Source organism: Cyprinus carpio, chromosome A24, assembly GCF_018340385.1.
Source record: "Cyprinus carpio isolate SPL01 chromosome A24, ASM1834038v1, whole genome shotgun sequence".
Classification (NCBI taxonomy): domain Eukaryota; kingdom Metazoa; phylum Chordata; class Actinopteri; order Cypriniformes; family Cyprinidae; genus Cyprinus; species Cyprinus carpio.
The window spans coordinates 11,501,827-11,519,128 of NC_056595.1; the positions used below are offsets into that span (position 1 = coordinate 11,501,827).

At 35.1% G+C, this 17,302-nt stretch overlaps 1 protein-coding gene across 1 annotated transcript in view; it reads left to right on the plus strand.

The window, feature by feature from the left end:
• The first annotated feature begins 285 nt into the window (after nt 1-285).
• The window catches only part of LOC109109419 (disks large-associated protein 1-like), a 111,020-nt gene continuing 94,003 nt past the window's right edge, over nt 286-17,302 (plus strand). The window contains exon 1 of the mRNA XM_042714186.1: nt 286-514. The gene's annotated coding sequence lies outside the window, so the exon portion shown is untranslated. The remainder of the gene's footprint in view (nt 515-17,302) is intronic.

Below are 17,302 nucleotides of genomic sequence, written 5' to 3' on the forward strand. Positions count from 1 at the left end.
TTCTATTATTCTATCTGTATACATCCATCAAGTACAGGGATAAGCAACTCTGATCCTGGAAGGCCGCTGTCCTGCAGAGCTCCATCCCTAATCAAACACACCTGAAAAATTCTACCCCAGATCTCCAGTATTGCCTCAAAATTACAGGCAGGTGTACTGGGGATGGAACTAAACTCTGTAGTGACATCTAGATATCTATATGTGATAGCTATCTGAAGCTCCGCTGTATTAATCCACTCCGTAGTTTATAGCTGGCCGGCTCTTTTCTCAACGCAGCTGATGCTGCAGGAGCACTGTGTGTGCAGACGGTGAAGCGCGCGCGGTAGTGAGAGGACTCGGCAGTAGGGGGACCTCCTATCCACCGCAACCCGGGCTTTAATTCCGTTCACACTGCGAGACCCCGTTAAGAGTCTACCGCTGAGATCCACGCAACCCGCTCTGTTACGGATTTAATGTTTTTAACGGGCTGTTTTCCCGAAAGTACTGTGTTTACCTGCGCAGTGCAACTCTCTAGGTAAGGAGCGTGCACATAAGTGACACCTTAGTTTCATGAAATTGTTGGACGCTATGTGTGCTTTGCTTGGCTCTCGCGCTGGTTTGGACGCAGGCTACTGCAAGGATGATTTTCAGTACGTAGATTAAAGCATATTTTAGTGGTGTCATTATGTGTTATTGTCTCATCTCTCACTTTTTTATCTGGTGGAAAGCGGTTTAATTCTCAACATGTCACTACAATCGATCCTATACGGCTGCGGGGAATTTGGACCGGACTCAAGTGACCATAAGGAGCGTCAGTGAACTGTTGATTGTGATACTGTTTCTGTCTCATCGTTGAATTTTAGACGTAGAACGAGAGATCCTTATTGGTGTATTATTTTACATAGACTGACTTTAAAGTGTTTTATTTGGAGATTGAAGATAGGGACGCGGAAAGGAAGTTATTACGCACGCATTAAATGCGAGTGCATATAGGCAAAACACGTCATAGCAAATAAATCGTTCTGTTTCTACAACATTAATTGTATTGACGTAATGTAGTGTTGTGTTCTAGTGCATAACTGCACTGGCAGTCCCGCGGAAAGGTTTACATGAAGAACATGGAACTGCTTGTGTTCTGTAACGCTTTCATTTCATATTGACACAAATGTTAGAGTTACACTCACTGTAAAACAATGTGTGTTACTATTGGAAAATTAATAGATAAAATCCTATAGTAAAAACCTGCTTACATGATCATATCCGATTAAAATATATATATTTAAGACATATGTGTGATATATATATATATATATATATATATATATATATTTATATATATATATATAATATAATAATATAATATAATATAATATATAGGGAACATTTATAATCAACAACTCAATGTATTAACGAGACAATATGCATACTTTTTACGCAAACTGTTTTGTTTTACTATCATGGTCTACGGAGATTCCATTCGATGTTTCCCTCAATTATATATATATATATATATATATATATATATATATATATATATATATATATATATATATATATATATATTAATGTCCTGGCCCTAAACATAACACTCACACAATCCATTTAGTATTTTCACATTTTTATTAAGACATGAGCTTTACACTGTTAGTTTTTAAAAAATGTATAGGCTACATATTTAATTTGTTTATTATTTGTAATGCACCCCATGAATGGCCATCTGCACTATATCTTGCTTAATTACTCTTTTTTTTTTTATTTTTTATGAAAGATAAAAAAAATAAATACAGGACTGACAACTGCATTTTGCTGCTGTCTGAACGTGGCCTCAGTATAAGTTTTTTTTTCTAATGGAGACTTTTGGCTGCTCCCTTACATTAGGTTCCCATTTACACTCTCAACAATCTTTTTTATTCAAATCATAGAGCTGTGTGTGTGTCTTTGTGTAAGAGAGTGACTCTTCTGCCTCCACAGACCACACTGCTGCAAATTCTTAATTTCTAGGCTGCTTGAATATCTGTAGCGGCCAGGCTGACCGTCACACTCTTTCTCCTTATTACTTCATCTGTCAGCCAAAACACATTGAGCATTAATCAAATCTTTCCACTCTCATTCAGTATGAGTGTTAATAGGTGGCCAGTTCAGCGCTATTGAATGCAATAGGATTTGATATGTTTCACAATGAAAGATGCATAGATACAATGTGCATGTTGTGGGTTTTGTGTTTATGTTCACACACACACACAGATGCAAACTCATGCATGCCACACACAGCACTTCTGTGCTCTATGCTGCTGGGGATTCAAATGGACCAAAGATGTTCTCTGAGAACTAAAGATGTTTCATATTTAAAATCTGTAATTTTTAACCTAAGAGCTGTGCACTTCTATTTCTCCCTTGTCTGTCTCTGTCTATCTGTCTGTCTGTCTATCTATCTATTTATCTATCTATTTACCTATCTATCTATCTTTGGTTTATTATCTATCGAGAGATAATAAACCAAATTTTGCTTTTTTTTTTTTTTTAACCATGGAACATTTTCAACTTTGTGTGTTAATATCAAAAAGAGCATTTATGGATGCTGGCTTTCACTGGAAAAAAAATTAAATAAAATTGGTGTCGGATTGAATTTGAAACAATTTTCCCTCAAAAATTGCTATTACATTTATCAAATAATTACAAAGAAATGGCCACATTGAATAAAACATGAAAAATTGAAGTAGAAAGACTGAACTAATAATTTCTTAAAGTAAAACTTACTCCAGTAATCTTTATTTGCAACTTTGAAAAATAATTTTACAGTGTAGTATTCACTAAGTGTAACTGTGTGTGTAGTCCTGTGCCTTGTGATTGTTCTTCATCTTCACAGAGCCTGCACTGATAGCGGTTACTGTACTTCAGTCTCTGCATAGCCCCTGCCTTAGGGCAGATCTCATACAAGCCCCATCTGCTGTAGTGTGCACTTCAAATCAGATGTCAAGCCCTTTTTCAGAAGTATGTACTTCATGCCTATAGGCTGGTAAATTCGTACACTAATCATCCTTTTCAGCACAGTATCAAATCAGAAGTGTAGAGTTCTTCATCATAGCTGAGAAATACATTTCAGTCCTGTAGGACCCTGCAGCTGAGCTCTGGAGCCATAATGACATAATGACACAGTCAGGAACCTCTCAGTGTTCCCAGATACTTTTTTCCTTCAGTGTTCTCTTCTGCTGCCCAAGGGAGGCCATTTGAGCAGCCATCAGTCTCTTATTTCAGAATTATGGAGAAGAATGTGGAATAAAGGACAAGTGAGGCTTTGAATGCTGAGGCCAAGAACTCACTGATGTGAATTAGAATCACCCTTTTTTGCACTTTTATTAGACCGGAACGTGAAGGGTGATGGGAAATGATTTAGGAGAAACAGTAGGAACAAAATCAGTATGTATGTGATGTAGAAGTGTTCACATTGAGGGCTGGCAGGGGGATCCCAGAACCCTATAAGAACCAAAAAATTTAATTCTGGAGACCCAGTTAGTTTTGTTTAATTGAAAGAAGAAAAAATACCCTGGCATAAAATTAATTAGTGAAACTTTTCACTAGTGTTTAAAAAGTGTTTTTGATGGAAATGTTTAAAAAGTGCCGGGGACGAAGAAATGGGAGAGACAGTGTGGATCTTCTTCAAATAATAGAAATAACGTTACAAATCTTTGTTCATATGCAGAAACAATTATGTCCCTGTTGACTGTATACCTCTGCTGAACAGGGCTGGAAATTGTCCTCCTGATTTGATGTTACAAATGTATTTAACTGCCAATTCTATATGTATTGATTTTTATTAAATGTGTTTAGCATTTTCTACATTTTGCCTGTCTACATTTTTAATGTTTAATTATAAATATTAAAATAATAATAAACACAATGTTTTGTATAGGCAAGAATTTATCCACTAAGTAGCTTCGAAAGCTCATTTTAAAAGTTTAACATCTTTTAACTTGATATGGCATCTTAAAAGTATCCGCTGCAATGGTCAAAGATATCTGTCTAGCTTATGTTTATATAAAACAATGAAAACAATGCACAGTGAAATCAATCTGTACGAACGGAAATGAGGTTCGGGTAACACTTCAGGGAAAATTTTATTTAACTTGTTGCTTATTAGCATGCATATTACTAGAATATTGGCTGTTTATTAGTACTTATGAACACTTAATACAAGACCATATTCTAGATTCTTTATCTCTACCCAACACCTAAACATTACTACAACAACTACCTTACATACTATCAATAAGCAGCAAATCAGGAGTTTATTGAGGGAAAACTCTTAGTTAATAGTGAGTATGTGCTCCCTAATCTAAAGTGTTACTGAAATTAGTAAAGGTAATAGGGATGATCAATATTGAATGTAATACACTGATGCAGAACTATGGTTACTTTTTTGTTGTCAATCATTTTACTGTCATTTAGAAAAAAAATTTGATTTTTCATATTAATGATAATTGAAAAATCTTTTGTCATCAAGAATCATGATTTGCAACTAAATCAAACTGAATCAATTTTTTTCCCGTCCCTAAAGTCATATAACATAAAAGCATACTAGAATAGCATTTTTATGTAGTGTCACTACTGTGCTAAGTGACATAACACAACAAGAACACGTTTGATATTTACAGTTTTTGAAAAATGCTTACACCATTTTTAAACTATGGCTTCATTTCTCAAAACTCTACACACGAAACCACAAAGCACACACAACATGCAAAACATAAAACAAAATATAAAAAAAAAACAAACAATTCATAAATAATTCAACTCTAACTCTTCTAAAAATTGTATTTTTGGGTAATAACTGTAAATAATTAGCCATACACTCCAAACCACACGCAGATGTGAAAAATGTAAAACATTATGTGTTTTTAGCTTGTTCAGAGTCAAGAGTGCAGTGGAGTGCACAGGAGTTTCTCATAACACTCGCACATTCATGCATATGCACATACAGTATACACTGTATATACAGTATGTATGTACAACTGATGAATTTTATACACTTATGCAACTGAATTGAATCAATACTGAACTGACTTGAACTGTATAATGACACTATTGACTTGTTAGAGCTGCTTTACAGCAGAATTTGAATTTGATACTATTGTGAAGCTGCTGTGAAACAATATTGTATAAAGCGCTTTAGAAATAAAGTTGACTTTCTGACTTGGCTTGTATGAATATTCATTATGCATATGCCTGTTTGTGTGTGTGTGTGTGTGTGTGTATATGTACTGTACATGTACATGTGCTTAAAGTTTTGCAGACTTGGTAAAGATTAGGTATATGAGCGAATTGTTTCACTGAGTTGGCCTCAGGTACCACTTTTATTATCTAAGCAATTTTTAAAAACTGTAATATGCAGCTATATGGAGCAGAATTTTGAACCAATGAGATCTCACTGTGGGCAGAGCTACCCAGCAGACAGAAATAAAAACCAAGTAACTGACAAAATGACATGGTTAAACTCAAACATGGAATTGTTTTTGTTGGAGACGTGGCCAGGGGAGTATAGTACACAAGCAATGATGTGAGCAACCCAGGTTCGTGCACATGGTGTACATTTGTAGGGACATTTAAATGTCAGAGCAGTGAAGCATATTTTTGCAATGGTAGCTGAAGGTCATTTATGTGTCTTTATTGTCATAATGATGAACATTGGTAATGTTTTTATGTTTGTTTGTGTGTGTGTGCTTCATTCATCTTCATTTGTCAGCATCACTGAGCATACAGTATATCCTTTAAGCAAGCCAGTGGTTATATTTATGATGTGTGTGTGTGTGTGTGTGTGTAGAGTGTAGTGTTCAAGGGAATATAAACAGACAGTAATAACTTGGAGAAGTCAGACATGCAACTGCCATTAGTTCACTTCACTGGACTTACTGGGCGCTAATGAATGTGATTTTACACACATGACTACTTTGAAATTCTCTGGCATGACTCTGCATTGTCAGCCTCACAGCCCTGATCTGTCGTCATACTGCAACACATATACAATCAAACATAGCAAGAGAGAGTGACCTTAAAAAGAAAAAAAATGACAGGGAATGATGTAAAGTTTACAATTTAAAAAAGGGAGAGAGAGAGACTGAGCGAGAGAGAGTACATAGGCATGATTATTTAGTTTCAGGGTTTAGTTTAAAAAAAATATATATATTAGACTGTCAGATTCAGTCTGTTGCCCAGTTTATTTTTATGCTACGTTGTCTCTAACTTTTTCTTACATAGCCGGAGATATAGTTAATAGAAAGTTAATAGGAAAAATATGAGTTGTCAAGTACCATAAAAGTAGTTCATATGACTTAAATATTTTTAAAGTCATTCTATGCAAAGCTTTGTTTGGGGAATAGATTAAAATGAAAGTCATTCATTTTTGGGTGACCTATCTTTATATTTGTGTGCATGTGTTAGATCTTCAGCAGCAGTGTGGAAAAGAAACCATGCTTTACCTGGGTTATGAATATCATTTTTCTGTCTAAATTAAATGTGATGACATGGAAAAAAAAGACAATGTGCTGCAAAATAATGGCAAGAAAACACATATTGTGTTGGCTTTGTGGGCTGCATGCAAAAACAAATATACAGCATGACCAGTGTTGCCTGATTCACAAACAGATGATTCTTATGAGGTTATTGGTTTTAGGTTGTTTTAATGAGTCAACGATATAAAGAGCAATCATTGTTGTCCAATTCATGAACAAAATACTTTTATACAATAGTTCTTTTTAATCGTTCAAATACACTCAGACTCGTAAGTTAGAGGTAGTCTTGATGAATCCTTTTACTGAATGAATATCAATATTATTACTTACTTACTGTTTGTCAAATTAATAAATGTAAATGTTTGTGTTTGCATATAGTACCAGTTCTCATTATACATGTATGGAAAAAAAATTACAAATGACTAATAAAAGATATTTGAAGAAATTGTTGAATATTGGGCTGTCGAGGATTTCATAACTGCTGTACCGTATAACATACTTTTTTTTAAATAGCCTTAACACAGCCTTAACCATTATTGGGTAAAGCAGCACTGTCACTCTATGTGGCACTATATGTAATAAATTGAGACAAACCACTTACCTCAGGCAGCCAATCAAAATGTGCAGGAACTGGTCGTCTCCCATACAAAAAGTATAGGCAGTATTTTTTAATCAGAGGAAAGAAGAAAGTGACAGCGTATTAAAGATGACATACAGATGCTGATGAGCAGAAAAGATATTTCAGTCCAGCTGAACAGTCAGCAGTGTCTGCTCGCCTCAGCTCTTGTATGTGTATGAGAGAGCGTGAGAGAGAGAGTATTGTCAAGTTACACAGTGATGTTCATTTGCAATTTGCATCTTTAAAAAGTGGTGCCACTCTCTTGATGCAGCTTTGTGGGTTGATGTCGTGCTAATTCCCACAATCTCTTAAAGGGTTAGTTCACCCAAAAATGAAAATTAGACCATAAATTACTCACCCTCAAGGCATCCTAGGTGTATATGACTTTCTTCTTTCAGATGAATCCAGTCAGAGTTATATAAAAAATTCTCTTTAATCTTTCAAGCTGTTTAATGTCACTCAGTGGGTGTTGCAGTGCTTCAGTCCAAAAGAAGTGAAATAAAAAGTGTCCATCCATTAAAAAAAGTGTCTCACAGGGCACCGGGGAGTGAACAAAAGCCTCCTGTAGTGAATCGATGTGTTTTGTAAGAAAAATATCCATATTCAATACGTAATAATCACTTTAATGTAGCTTGCGCCAACAGTTGTACACGGAAGCAGCTTCGGGAGGATGACATATGAGGTCAGCGTTGCGCATTTGCTGGTGAGTCTCATGGAAACCAATGTTTGTTAACAGGAGCAAAGGAAGCAAAGATTCTACTTGGCTTATATCAAAATCCTCCAACATTCTTCTTTACAAATCCTTGTTTTGTACTTCTAATTAGTGACCATTGTTTAGTTTTGGTCTCTCCGCTGTGCTTCCTCGTTCGTCACTTCTGAGCGGTGCATGCTCAACACTGACCTCACAAGTCATCCGCCCGGAGCTGCTTCTGTGTATAACTGAGCGCAAGCTACATTAAATTGATTATTACATTTTAAATATTTTTCTTTAAAGCATCGATTCACTTCAGGAGGCCTTTGTTCACCCCCCGGAGCCGTGTGAGACACTTTTTATTAAGGATGGGCGCTTTTTATTTAATTTCTTTTGGACTGAAGAATGCAACACCCACTGAGTGACATTAAACAGCTTGAAAGATCAAAGGCAAATTTTTTTATATATATAATTCCGACTGGATTCGTCTGATAGAAGAAAGTCATATACACCTAGGATGCCTAGAGGGTGAGTAATTTATGGCCTAATTTTTGGGTGAACTAACCCTTTAAGGTATTTTTCTCTGTAAGTGGGAAAGTACAGTTTATGTGAGATACAATGAATAATTGATTAAGTGGAGGTGCTTTTCCCTGACTCATTCTTCTGTAGCCCTGTGAGAACTCTTAGAGAGGCACATGACAACAGGTTGTGTGTTATGTGTAAAGCAGGGCAGAAACATAGGATAGTGGCAGAGTTCAAAAGGAACATACTTTTGTATCCAGATTGAGTAGAAGGAAGCATGGGTGAAGGGATTTAAAATGAAATAAATGGCCAGAAGGGAAGGAGGTCTCCTGCACCTCCACTCTGTGGGGTGTCTCGAAGATGCCCGTGTATGTTTGTATTGTCGGTTTCTCAGAAGATCAAAGTATCTCAGGTTCTTTAATCCTTACACTTTAAATCTGACATAACTCTCTAATCTGGTTCAACTCTCTTGCATTGTCCTATTTTTAATAATATTCTTAAATATTTTTAAAGAACACCTCTTAAACACGTGAAATGTACAGGATGTAATAATAAAACAGCAGTAATAAAACTTTAAAAATAAAGTTCTTCTTAACTGCTATTTTCTTCTTACTTTCCAACTTATTTTCTAAAAAATGTAAGAATATTTTGTATTCCCAAAAACATTTATTGAGAACTTAAGAGATTTGCACTTTGAAATGTTCTTACAAACTTAGAATTTGAAAATTTAAGAATTTAAAAATAAGAAATTTCTTGTTTCTTAAGATTTTCTTGAATCTGGCCCCTCTACAATTTAATTACAAAAACCTTTCAGTCAAGGACTTTCTACAGGCCTTAGAAAAATCTTTAAGAAATGTTTAGAAAAGTCCTTGACCCAAACGTTCTTGTAAGATTTCGCAAGCTTTTTTTCTGCAGTCTTCTTGTGTGATGAAAACATGTTTTATATTTTCATTAAACACAATAAAAAAGACAGCTGGAAAATAGTGCCATTTGGTGCAGAACCTAGATTTGTTTATTATTCATGTTCAATAAGACAGAATATGGAGGTAGTCTCTTTTGAAGTGTTCCAATGTGTACCACCTAGCAACCACTCACAACACTCTAACAACCACATAAGCACTTAAAACACCTTAGAAACCATATAACAATGCCCTGGCAAACACGAACACCCGTGCATTGTGGAAATGACTTTCAGCTGTGTGGGAAAGAGATGCTATCAGTTAATGCCAATTTACTCCTCAGTTTGGCTTGATGAGGTCTGTGTCATCTCATTTTGATGACATCCTTTGTTTTGCGTTATGGTATTTGTGGAGCACTCATTTCCACCCCCTCAACACACACACACACACACACACACCGTCTAAAGCACAGAGATTTGTGTAAGCGGTCGTTAGCAAGGATAATCTGGACTAGACAAGCTGTAAGAGGAAAGGAAGTGGGAGTGTGTGTGTGGCAGATATGTCCCAGCTTAACACAGACACACACACACACACACATCATTTATATGCATACATGCACTGTAAATAATTACAAGCTGATCAGGACAGATCAAATACATGATGTGTATACAAAATTGCTTGGGTTGTTAATTGAGTTCATATATCTTGACTGGCCACATATGGTGGTTTCAGATTCTGATAAATATGTGGTCTATAAGTTGAGCTAAATGGCACAGTATTCTCTGAATTACAGTGGAGCCCTATGTAAAAACTTCTCAAATAGCACCAGTATTACTCATGCTTGACCTGGCAAATATGTGTGTTTACATGTGTGTTTAATAATATGCTGTAACCAGAGGTTATCTAGATGGATAAAAGCAACATGGCTTGTGTTTAAGTGTAGTTACTCAGCTGTGAAACACATAGATATTTTGTACCTGATACTGATAAAAGAGGTTTACCTCATGCTGTTATGTTTGTAAGGAACCTGTCTCCCCCTGCTCTACCATTCCATCCCATTCTCTATCCTCTATTTTTCTCAAAATTCCCTTGAGAAGAGACAAAATTGACTTCTTACCCTGTTACTGATAGACTTGGCCTGTTGGTCAGAGAGAAAGAAAGTGAAAGAGGGACAATAAAGAAAGAAAGAGAGAAAGTCAGCAGCATTAAGATAGTAAGTAGAGAGCAGGCTTAAATTGATAGCTTACCCAAAAATGAAAATTGTTATTTATTCTCTCTCATGTAACATGAAGCTTGTACGATTTTATTTTATATAGTGTATAAATTGGTACATGTATGGTTGTATATATAGTTTTTCACAAAACATACACTTCAGTCTGTTATAGTCTGCTTTTGCATGACTTTTTTTAGTTAATATTGAATATGTATCAGATGATATTGAATATTTAGTTGTTCATGGACATTTATGCACATTCATTGTTCATGTTGATTACTTTTGCTTTTTTCTATTTAAAATAAAAACACTAAAAATGTAATGACATTGTTAACGGTCTTTAGCAAATGTCAAAATGAATATCCATGAATATCATGCTGTGATGACTAAATTCTAGCATTGAAAAATTATTGATTTCAGATTTTAGTGTTTATTTTATTTAAACAAAATAATGAACAATTTTAATTTTGGCAATTTATTGGTTATTGTATATAAAAATAATTAATGGCTTATGAGTCTCAGACAGAATTTTAATTTTGGTGAATTCCTTTACTTTAAAGTCCCCATCCATTTTCATTATATAGAAAAGAGCATTCTGCTAAATCTTCTCCTTTTGTGTTCCACAAAATAAAATCATACAGGTCTGGGAAGTCATAAAGGTTATTAGCTGATAACAGAATTTTGGATGAACTATTAAGACTTGAATGTGTAACTATACAGTATGCTATCGTCTAACATCTGTAGAGTTTTGTGTTTTTGTGGCTACAGGCATTCAGAACCAGTTTGATTTATAATCCCACACAGATAAAGCTATAATGCCGCCATTCATTCTCCAGCGATGGATAACAGGACAAGCAGCGTTTAGAACCTATATTTTAAAATGTCTATCCTTCCCTCTGACATAAACAATGAATATAAATGTTACACATTTCTGTTACTCACACCACAGTCAGAATAAATTGAAGAGAGAGTGCCAGTTATAGACTGCATTTAAGAAACATTTCATGTGGATGGAATAGCGTGCAATAAAAATGTTAAGGAGGGGTGGATGAGAAGTGCTCACTATATACTTGTGGCTCTCCAACATGCTGAGGTTGTGAGAGTCTGACAAATTTAATTTCACAGCCTGCAGAACACATAAATGTGCATGCATGCACACACATAGATGCAAACAAACTGTAAGCATACTGACATTTAAATGGACTGTTCTAGCATGAGTAGTTCCAGCATCCCCATGAAACCAACTAACTCAAGCATTACATGAGAAAGAAAAAGAACGGCATGAACTGCTTTTGCACTTACAATGAATGACCCTTACAAAAAAATATAGTGTGGTGGTAACAGTACAATGATGGTGTCAGTCTGTAAATACTGTAACTATTTTGTACATAGTGCTCTAGTGTACTTCAAAGAAGTCTGTGCTGTTCTGATAGTACATTTTCATAAAAATCATAGTATTGCCATTACTAGTGCTCTGTTTTCCATGAAATGCAGTTTTAGATTTTTATTTGTTTCACAAGTTTAGTTTCTAAATTTTTTTTTTTTTTTTTTTCACTTTTTTAACAGTCCAATATTTTTAAAAATGACAAATTTCCATCCTCGTTTTAACTCTCTGTGAAAACACTCAACTTCAAGGGGCATTACCTCTTGCAGAAATGGAAGTAAATGCCCATTGCACCATTTCTACACCCTCGTTTACAGCATGTCATGTGTTTTGTCACGTGTGTTTTATTGTGTTTTTTTCTTAGAAACTGAGACAACACAACTACAATGACCGCAACAGTCTTTTTCAGCATGGTAGTTGCTTTTGTTTGATTAATTGCATAATTTTTGGTATATACCTGTAGTTTATCCTACTAATAAAGGTGATTTGATTTGAAAAGTAGTATTATTACTTGTATTACAAAATAAACTACATGTACGCAGGATTTTAAACTTTTTAATGCTAAGTTTGCCCAAATATGGTCCCATTACAGCTGTACATTTTAATGTATAGAATGTTTTGTACGTTTGTACAGAAGATTGTAAGCATGATTTTATAAAGACTGGAGAGACTTCAAATACTTTTTATTATCTCGAAGGTGATCACTGATTGCCGATTTCAACATTATGGATATACTGTTTGACTTAAAGCGATACTTCACCGCAAAATGAAAATTTGTCATTAATCATTTACCCCCATGTCATTCCAAACCCATAAAAGCTCCGTTCGTCTTCGGAACACAATTTAAGACATTTTGGATGAAAACCTGGAGGCTTGAGACTGTCCCATAGACTGCCAAGTAAATAACAGTGTCAAGATCCATAAAAGGTATGAAAGTTGTCGTCAGAATCTGCCATCATATGTGCAATGTGGGTTATATGAAGTGATGGGAGCACTTTTTGTAAGCGAAGAAAACAAAAATAACGACTTTATTCAATAATTCCTTTGTCAACGGTCTCCCCTATGTCCCTCCATATTACCATATTCTGTGTATGCTCTTCTGTATCATCCACGCCACAAGGACGTGCTGTTTCTACATGTATTTAGCTTTGATTTTAAATAAAACAGCGCATCCTTGTGGCGTGGATGACACAAAAGAGCATACACAGCATACAGTGATATGGAGAGACACAGGGGAGACTGTTGACAAAGGATTTATTGCACGTCTAATGGCAGATGGAGAATTCTGACGACGACTTTTATACCTTTTATGGACCTTGAAACTGCTATTTACTTGGCAGTCTATGGGACAATCTGAAGCCTCCAGGTTTTCATCCAAAATATCTTAAATTGTGTTCCGAAGATAAATGGAGCTTTTACGGGTGTGGAACAACATGGGGGTAAGTGATTAATGACAAAATTTTCATTTTGGGGTGGAGTATCCCTTTAAACAGTTTAAGACATGTGGTAACACACATAACATTAAGCAATGTGCAATAGTTGTTTATTTATTTATTTATTTCAGTAATTGGGTAGTCTAATATTAGTAATGAATCTTTATTTATGAATTATATATATATAATATAAAAGTGTGTGTGTGTGTGTGTGTTTATTCACACAAATGCAAAGTATGTTGCAAAAGAGAGATGAAGTTCTAGTTTCTAACTATAATTTTATGATTTTCTTTCATAAAACCTATTGTTTGGTTACTGGTAGAATAATTTTTAGATTTTTTCTTTTTTTTCATTGAACTCAATATATGTTGTTGTACTTCTATTTTTTTCTTTTTTTTTTTTTTCCTGACTTTTTTCCTGTTGAAATTATCTGTGGACCTCTGGTTGTCCCGGAGGACAGTTTGAAAACCCCATTGGGTGTTTGTTGATTTTGTGAATGTGCAGGTGTGTGTAATTGTGCTGACATTTACTTAATTTCTGTTTGCTGAGGAATTCCTACAGTGCTGTAAAATTGGCAGTAGCTCTGTCACACCCACCCCACTCCCTCCCTCTCTCTCTCTCTCTTTCACACTCATACACATCAACGCACATCATCATCATCATCATCATCAGCAGCAGCAGCACCACCATCAAACTAACTCTCACACCAGTGGGGTTTAGTTTGTTTTATTTATTTTTTTGTCTACCAAATGTTTCCACCCTCAAAGAAGAGTGTTAACATATGGCATGGGAATGTGTAAACAACTTCTTATGGTGCCAAACACTAAATGACTTAAATCTGTTGAATTTGGCAGCCTATTTCCGACTTGTGTGGGAGAAAAATAAAAGCCAAAGTCTTCAGAAAGTCAGAACTGTCTGGCGACACATGCTTGGTTACATCCCAAAACAAGATTCCTGAAGGAAATACCAGAGCTTGCAAGGAAGCAAAAAAGCAGTGTTAGGTAGCTTTAGGTAAGTTTTAGACTTAGGTTCTATGTAAATGAAAGGCCATAATTCAGTATGCAAATTAATATACACAACCATTCATAAGTTTGGGGATGCACTGAATTGATCAAAAGTGAAAGTAAAGACATTTATAAAGTTACAACAGATTTCTGTTTCAGATAAATGCTGTATTTGTGAGCTTTCTATTCATCACGGTTTCTACAAAAATATTAAGCAGCACAACTGTTCTCAACATTGATAATAATAAAAAATGTTTTTTCAAGCAGCAAATCAGCATCTTAGAGTGATATCTGAAGGATCATGTGATGCTGAAGACTGGAGTAATGGCTGCTGAAAAGTCAGCTTTGCCATCACAGAAATAATTACATTTTAAAATTATTAAAACAGAAAACAGTTCTTTTAAATTGCACTAATATTTCACTATATTAATGTTTTTATTGTATTTTTCAAAAAAAAAAAGCATTCTTGATCATAATAAACTACTATTAAAAAAACACCAACAACAAAAAAATATCAGCAATTAAAAAAAAAAAAAAAAAAAAAATAGATAACCAATCACAATTCAGCTGGCAAATATTATGCTAACATTATTGCCAGTGTTGGGAAGGTTGCTTTGGATTAAGTTACCCTATTTAAAATGTAATAAGTAGTGTAGCTATTTCAATTACTTTATTAAAGTAATGTGACTGATTTAGTTAGATTTTTTTTTTTTTACATTTCTAACAAATGTTTTCAACTGTTAATCATTTTGAAACATACAGTAGTACTCAACACTGATTACTGTCAGACTTTCAAAATCCTTCTTCACTTGAATTACCACAAATCATCAGACCTAAAGTCATCTTGTTTTACTTTGAGATCTCTGAGGTTAAATACAGATTTTAAATAATAAGATCTCGTTTAATAGTTAAGATACTGTTTTTGAAATCAAATCCTTGCTATGACAAGAAACACTGGCATCTAACAATGCCTTGTGAAAAAAACAGTTAATCTTAAAAAATCGTCTGTTAATCATGTGTGTGTGAAAATATTCAGATGTAACCCCCTCCATAATCGTTAAGTAACTGTAATTAAATTACACTTTTTTTTTTCTCAGTGACTTTAACAGATTACTGCTTCTTTTATTTTGTAATGAAATTACATAATACTTTATTTTAAGGTGTCCTTGTTACACATGCTACATGTACTTACTATTATAATAACAATTAATTATGCATGCTTACATGCAAGTAACCCTAATCCAAACCCTATAGTAAGTACATGTAGTTAATTAATATAACTCAGTACTTAAATGTATAATTACACTGTAACAAGGACACCTTAAAATAAAATGTAACCCGTAATTCCATTAGATGTATCTAGTTACTCCCCAACACTGATTATTGTGTTGAATAAATTTTCCTTTTCTACTGCACTTGGCGGCACTGACCTAGTCTCTTGAACGTCGCGCTCTCTCTGACTTTCTCTGGCACTGTTACAACAAAGCAATAATGTGTTAATTCAAAAACAGGGCATTAGGGACCCATCAGTCCGTGTCTGAGTGCCTGTGTGCCAATGTGATGTAAGAGGTCAAATTTCAGAGCCTTATTGAACAGCACTCTGGGGAAAATGGCACAAACTAGAAAATGATTGGGAAGCTGGATGAAGATGAATGATTAGTAGCGTGTGAAACAGATGGAAGGAGACGATGCAGAGAAATAGCGAGAGATTGAAATGGCATTCAGGTGAAAAAGGTTTATAGAGGTTTGAAAGTTTAATGTGAATGTCTGTCATGACTTTCTCCCTGAATCTCTCCTCTCCTCCTCAAGTGTTCTTGTTTCTGCACTACCTATGAAAAAGGAAGTTATTTATTGTGCATTTTTGTGCGTTTCATCATGGGTTTCTGTGTCTTATAATAAGGTGGTAACAGATTTAGCCAATCAGCAGACTGTGTTTTATCTACGACAGCCAGAGCACAGGGGGGACTTGTGTCTGACAGATGGCTGTGTTGTGTGTGTGTGTGTGTGTGTGTGTGTGCGCGCATGCATGTTCACACTTTGCATGTGTCGCGGGGTGAATGTCGCAGCTTTGTCTGTCTATGTGAGCATATTTTTATTTGTTTGTATTTACACATGTATTTACACTGTATCTTTCTATCTTAACTAGCGGACCTTTGTTTAAGTATGTGCATGTCGTGTGTGTGTATGTGTGTTGGCTCCAGCTCCAGAAATGCCAGGAGGTCCATGTGTAAAGGTTATATCACAGTGTGTATTTCAGAGCAGTTGTTGACCACCCTGCACTCCCCACATCCCAGCAGGTCAGTGCCTCTGCCCTCTGTACACACCAGCCAGTCAACATACACTTCGACTGCAAATATACCATGAAATTAATTCTGAAAATGAAGTCACTCTGGACAACAACACAGTTGTAACCATTTGTGACTCATAGAGTAAAAGGCCATTTTCACAAGATGCATTGTTCATCAGTACTGTTTTGTTATCATTTATCTATGTAAGCATGCACTAGAGGAACTTCTTGGAATTATAACACTTTATACAATACAGATTCACAGTAATAAAAAAGAAAATAACAAAAAAAATACAAACATCAAAAAACATTAAAAACAACAAAAACAATACAAAATAACTAAAATATTAGACACATTGAAACTATACTGCAGAACTGCTCTAAAAAGACAATACTGTTGTTATATGTTGTTATAGTGTTGATTCAGTTCAGTTCAATAACTGTGTAGCTCATGGAGTTCAATTCAGCTATAAACAGCTCTACAGACGGCATATATTGCTATTCAGCTCAAGTCAGTTCAAAGTTGATTCTGTTCAGTTCAATAACCAAAACGCACACAAACAGGTAGATAAAAATGAAACAAATTAGATTAAGTTACGAAGCAGCCCTACAGATGAATAGTGTCATCTCATTCATTCAATTCAGTTCATTCAGTTCATCCAATTCATATTACTGAATATTAAGTGTCTTTTATACCCCAACTAAACAATCCAAAGGCGACAGTGGCAAGGAACCCAAACTCTATCAGGTGACAAAACAGTTCAG